This window comes from Lactuca virosa, chromosome 5 (genome assembly GCF_052849685.1).
Source record: "Lactuca virosa cultivar CGN04683 chromosome 5, Lactuca_virosa_CGN04683_v6, whole genome shotgun sequence".
NCBI classification, from domain to species: domain Eukaryota; kingdom Viridiplantae; phylum Streptophyta; class Magnoliopsida; order Asterales; family Asteraceae; genus Lactuca; species Lactuca virosa.
The window spans coordinates 366,978,089-366,984,764 of record NC_136430.1 but is presented as its reverse complement, the minus strand read 5'-3'; positions in this window follow the sequence as shown (position 1 = coordinate 366,984,764).

Below are 6,676 nucleotides of genomic sequence, written 5' to 3'. Positions count from 1 at the left end.
GGGATAGTGCAGATTCTTATTAAGATAAACACTTCACACAATTGGTCTTAGTTGGTCTTTGTCTTATCCAAGACATCACAACTTACCAATTTCAAATGTACAGGAGTAGAAAACATTTTACACTACATTTGATAAGTGTTTTAAACCTTACTTTATGTCACTCAATGTTACAATCTTGGAGTATGACTCTAAGAGTTGTTTTGGAACGAAGTATGATCCATCTTCTTGATTTTAACCATTCCAACAATTCATGACCCCTCATCTTAGTCATAACAATGCACTAAGATGTCCTTAGAGTATGAATTTGTGATATGGTTTCATAATCATTAAGATGATCATAAAAACATGTATGATCCATCTTCTTGATTTTAACCATTCCAACAATTCATGACCCCTCATCTTAGTCATAACAATGCACTAAGATGTCCTTAGAGTATGAATTTGTGATATGGTTTCATAATCATTAAGATGATCATAAAAACATGATACTAAAGTACTCTCCCATCTTTTCAGATTTGAGAAACTTTTATCTTTCTGCCAAATTTGATTCTTCTCATCCGTTCTGCCATACATTGAAACTTTTCCAATGTTACAGAATTATACTTAACCTTATAAGTATAACCATATTTACTAATCTGTAGTAAATCATGACGAATCGATCTTTGTGGTGGACCTTGACCAACACACACCCAATGTGCCTAACTCCTTAGTCCTTCAATTGACTCACATATGCATGTGATCAATGAATTAGTCTCAATTTTTACAAAGATGAAAATTCTCATCCATCATACAATACAACTTGTATGATTCCAAGTTTCTGTCTAACTGAAGCTTGGGTGATGAGAACCTTTCCTCATTTGGTAAATTCAGACACTACCACATATGAGAGAATCAAACTCATATTTCCAATATTGCTAGAAACATACAAACATCAATTTCCATAAATGCCATTGTAAGGGGATATAATATAAAATAAACTAAACAAAACTTTTATTTCTTTATTAAAATGCGGAAAAATATTCCTTACAATGCATCTTCAAATGAAAACTATGCTATTACATATTTCTTAGCAATCTATCATAACTTTTAAGTAGTGGCTCAAAAATCCGATCCTCGAACCATGCGATAGAAATCCATCTTCGTGATCAGATTCAGCACACTCTTATTTTAACCTTCCTTTTGCTCGATCCTGCTAAACATCAAGATGCAACCTAGTCACATCATGTAATAAGAATCAACAATTAGGAACTTTAACAAAGTTAGATAGTGGACTTAACTAAAGCCGAGTCAAACATTTTGTCTCTACTTGCTTTCAAATATTTCAGGTATTCAGGGCAGCTTCGCTTCCAATGTCCCTTCTCATGACAATAAAAACATATAGACTCTTTGGGAATGGTACACGAGACAATCACAGACTTAGCCTTTCCTTTTACCTTTTGGTCAACCGGGTTGACCAAGGCCGATCCTTTTTCATTGGGAAGAGAAAGCTTTTCTGGACTTCTAATGTTACCATTGTCCATGTCCATGGAAGTTTGAGAATTAGACCTTCCATCAATATTTGCTTGACCATTGCGCCAAATCATTGCTGATTCAGCAGCAACAAGCAAATAAGAAAGATCTATTAGGGTTATGTCAGGATCTGTCATATGGTAGTCTTTAATAAACTCACCATACGACTCAGGAAGTGACTGAAGAACCCAGTCAACAGCGAACTTCCTTGAAATAACAGCACCCAACATTCTCAACCTGTCAATGTGTGACTTCATTCCTAAGACATGAGTGCACACAGGTCTTCCATCTTTATGTTTCATTTCTAGTAGAGCTTGAGTGACCTTGAACCTTTCAAGTCTTCGGGCTTGTGGGTCAGGGAGAATAAATGGAGGAGGTGGGGGGAGTGAAGCATGATGTTGAGGGACATCATCTTCAAGAGGAAAGCTTGTTTCAAGCGATTTGGGAAGATCATAGTTGTCTGAACCAGACATCTACAATGGGAGAAAATCAAGTTAGTTGATTCAAGTCCTTTATATAACACCCAATATGAAATATTAAGGCTAGGACCCAACACAATATTTTATAACTTGGAAGAGGGATGCCGTAATCCAAGCTATAAAATATTTGAAGGTAGGTGAATGACAATTCACCAATTTCCACCATGAAAAACGAAATAATTTATTAGGTTTTAATTGGATTTGAAACTCCTAGATCTTTTGAGATTCATTGAACTTTTCAATGGCATGTTTCAATCTCGATTGTGCCCTCTCAAGTTTTGTGACTGGGATGCCGAGGATCACAAAACAAGGTGTGAATAACCATGCAAACTCACTTGGTACCCTTAATATTATCACCTAATCGATGTGCCGGTTAACCACACACGCTCCACCGATCTATGATAAACATTAAGTCACCCTTCGTGATCCTTACTAGTCCAAGTTAGTGTGCCATTTAACCACACACGCTCCACCAACGACTTGGTAAGGTACAAAGTGTGAATTTCATGGGTTAGCACCATATTCACATTTTCCTAAAGTAACTAAGATTGGGAATTTATAAAAGGTTTAGTTACTTTATAATATTCATTATACTTTTAATGAGAATTTAAAGTCATTGTCCTACCCGTTCGGCTAACGACCCTCCACCGATCAAGGAAGCGGTGGGTGAGAATGGACACCCATTAAGTTGCCATTTTATAGGCAACAACCTTATACCCCCCTTATAGACCGGCTTCGTGAATGAGGCCTTCTAACGGTAAAACGACTTGATCTTATACATATATATAATAATTAACCATTAATGTTATAAATAGTATAAGGGTTGAATTTTAACTTTTAAAACTCTAAGGGTTTGGAATTAAAGTTTATTAAAGTGTGTGAAACTTTACAAATTCCAAAACTTGAGGGCAAGTTTTGTAACTATCCAAAACTTTTCATTTCATAACTTATGAATTAAAGGTTCATAAAAATGAAGACTCTTCATTTTATGTAACTTATGTGTTTTAAGTGTGTGTTTAAAAGAAGTGACCTTTGGATATCCATAACTTGAGGACAAATTATGGACTCCATTAAAACACATAAATGATCAAGAATTAATCCTAAACAATTCAGCAAATAATTCCTATCATCTTCTAAATTCATAAGAACATGAACATGATCATCAAAGTTTCAAGAATTATATGAACACATACAAAGCATGAAATTTTGATATAAGCTATTGTAAATGGATTAGAACTACCATTACACCAACTAAAACAAGTTTTAAAACACCAAAACAGTTTAGGGTAATGTTTCTAGTCCATTTCCAGCAGCAAAAGTCGAAAATCTGCATTCTGAGGCTCCTACTCGCCGAGTACACGAACCTACTCGGCGAGTAGGATGAGTTTACACATGAACTCGGCGAGTGCCCCCATGGACTCGGCGAGTTCATCAGTCAGACAACAAAAAATCAACTTTTTATCACTATTTTGCATCAAGTATCAAACAAACAAGCCTAGGCTCTGATACCATTGTTGGGTTTTGAGCATTCTAGCACTTCCTAAGTGTACATGCAACCCTATTAAACCTTGGATCTTTGTTTGTCTAAGATACATGCAAAATATTATTTTCCAAGGTTTATAACCTATCTAGCATGGCATGGGGTACTTTTAAACATAAAAGAACTAGATGAGTTACATACCTTTTGTTGATTGTTGATTCCTTGGAGTTTGAGAGCCAAGCACCAATAATGTGAATGCCTCAAATGGAAATCACAAATCACCACAAACTTGGAAAATGTATGAGAGAGTATACTAACTCTTGATTTTGGCCACCACACTTACACACACATTAGTGTTGTTTTTCATGCAACATAAGCTTGTTTATATAGTGTACATGGTTAGGGTGAAACCCTAATAACCCATGTCTTTTCCTCTTCCAAGGATCCATGGGTTAAAAGCTCCATGGATCATCCATGGACTTCCATATAAGCTTAGCCCATTAACAAATGAGCATTAGCCCACACCATATAAATACAATAGCCCATGATTTAATTAGTCTTCCTTTTAATCACTAAATCAATTCATAATTAATTCAAGATTAAAACTAATTAAATAACATGACTTTATATTAATATAGTATAACTTATAATATATTAATAAATCGTAAGTATACAATTCTCATAAAATTATCCATAAACAGTTTGGGTGAAGTGCAACCCAAATGGACCATGCCGGGTCGGGTCAAGTATATACCAAATAAGTTATGGACTTAGACACCTTATCCAACAGAAGTCTCTGATGAATCTCCGATAATAACCTGCCAATCTGAGGAATCTTCGAATCTCAGATGGAGATCTCGGCACTTCCCACTGCATCACTGCCTCTATCTTGACTGGTTCGACCAAGATACCATTCTGATTGATGAGGTGACCTAAAAACTGAACCTCGCACAACCAGAAGTCACACTTGGAGAACTTCACATAAAGCCTCTCCATCCTCAAAACCCTAAGAACCTCTCGTAGATGCTCATCATTATGTTCCCTAGTCTTCGAATATACCAAAATATCATCGATAAAAACAATCACTGATCGATCCAACATAGGCCTGCACACCCGGTTCATGAGGTCCATGAACGTCGTCGGTGCGTTGGTGAGCCCAAAAGGTATCACTACAAACTCGTAATGCCCATAGCGAGTTCGAAATGCCATCTTCTAAATATCCTCCTCCCGCACCCTCATATGATGATAACCGACCCTCAAATCGATCTTGGAAAACCAAGATGCCCCCTGAAGTTGTTCAAAAAGATCATCAATCCTTGGTAAAGGGTAACGGTTTTTCACCGTCAACTTGTTTAGTTCCCGATAGTCGATGCACATGCGGTGTGAACCATCCTTCTTTCTGACAAAAAGGATCGGGGCTCCCCAAGGGGATCTGCTCGGCTGAATAAACCCCTTTCCTAACAGCTCCTGCAGCTGAGAGGATAACTCCTGTATCTTAGGAGGTGCAAGACGATACGATGTCTTGGCAATCAGCGCCGCAGCTGGAATCAGATCGATCCGGAACTTCACTTGCGTCTCAGGAGGCACACCTGGTAACTTCTAAGGAAAAACATTGGAAAAATCACATACCACCGGAACATTAGAAATAGAGATCGATCCCTTCTTCTCAACCCGAGTATCCACTACATATACCAGATAACCCATACACTCATGCTGCAAACTTTGCCTTGCCCTAGCGACAGAACAGAAAGCTGATCCCGCTCTAGTACCCTCACAATAGATAGTCAACACTCCCCCACTAGGGTCTTGAACCGTCACCAACTAACGCTCACAGCCAATCAGATCCCTAAACTGGCTCAACCAATCCATACCCACGATCACACAAACATATCCCATCGCGATAGGGATGAGATCTATGGGATATCCAACACCAAAGATCTCTAATACACAACCCCGGTAGACATTAGTAGCAGAGACTGGACGCTCATCAAGTATCGAAACTCTTAAGGGCTTGCTGAAGGTCTCTTACGAGATACTAAAATCATGACAAAATGATGATGATACAAATGATCGAATCACACCCGAGTCAAACAGCACAAGCGCAGACACATAATCCATAAGAAAAATATGTACACAATCGATAATATAAGAAACATAAATAAATCAACAGAAATATAAAGAACACATACTAGCCACGACGTTTGGAGCTGCACCGACCTCCTCTGCTATTAACTGAAATGCTCTCCCTCGAGCCCTCGGTGCCTTGGCCTTCCCCTACTGTTCATCAGTGATACGCAGGGTCGTGGGGGCTAGAGTCTGAACCGCCCTAGATGCAAGCTGAGGACAACATGCCTTCATATGACCCTTTTGGTTGCAGTTGCAACAAACCCGAAATCCCTTGGGGAAATCCCTATCCAAATGCCCCTCCTTGCCACACAGGTAGCAAGCTGACTCGGACCGATAGGGTCCCTCGTGTCCCTTGCCGCACTTCCCGCAAGTGCGACCCTTCTGGCCTCTATCTCTCTGATCAACGGGATTGGGCCGCTTAATCACTGGTTGTGACTGGACTGGCCTCATATCTATCCCCTGGGTCTCCTTCTCCTCCCTAGCCTGAGTCTCCAACTCAATCTCTCTCCTCCTGGCATTGGTCTGCAACTCAGCTAATGTCCGATACGCGGTGTTCGCCATAAATTCCCCGATATATCTACTCAGAACAATCAAATACCGGCTCACACGGGCCTGCTCCGTGGATACCTGCTCATGGAAAAACAAATCCCTCTCATGAAACATCCTGGTGATCTCAGTCACCGTCTCTGTCTTCTGCTTGAGAGACAGGAACTCCTGGGCCAAACTTTCCCGCTCGACCGCGGGTATAAACTCATCCATGGACATCTCAGTAAACCTCTTCCAAGTCATCACAGTATGCTCTGCAATGGAGTAGTCATCTGTCACAAACTTCCACCAGTCCTTCGCTCCCAAGCGAAGCAGGTTCAATACGAATCGAACCCTTAGATTCTCCGGACAGGAGCAGGTATAGAAACATCCCTCGACATTAGAGATCCATCTCATAGCAGCAATCAGATCATGGTTCCCATCAAACTCAGGTGGCTTTATGTTAGTGAACTCCCAGTACCACAATGAGTCACCCCATATGGCCTCGCAGCAACAAGAGTTGCGGTGGCTGCAGCAACAGCAGCCTCAGTGACAT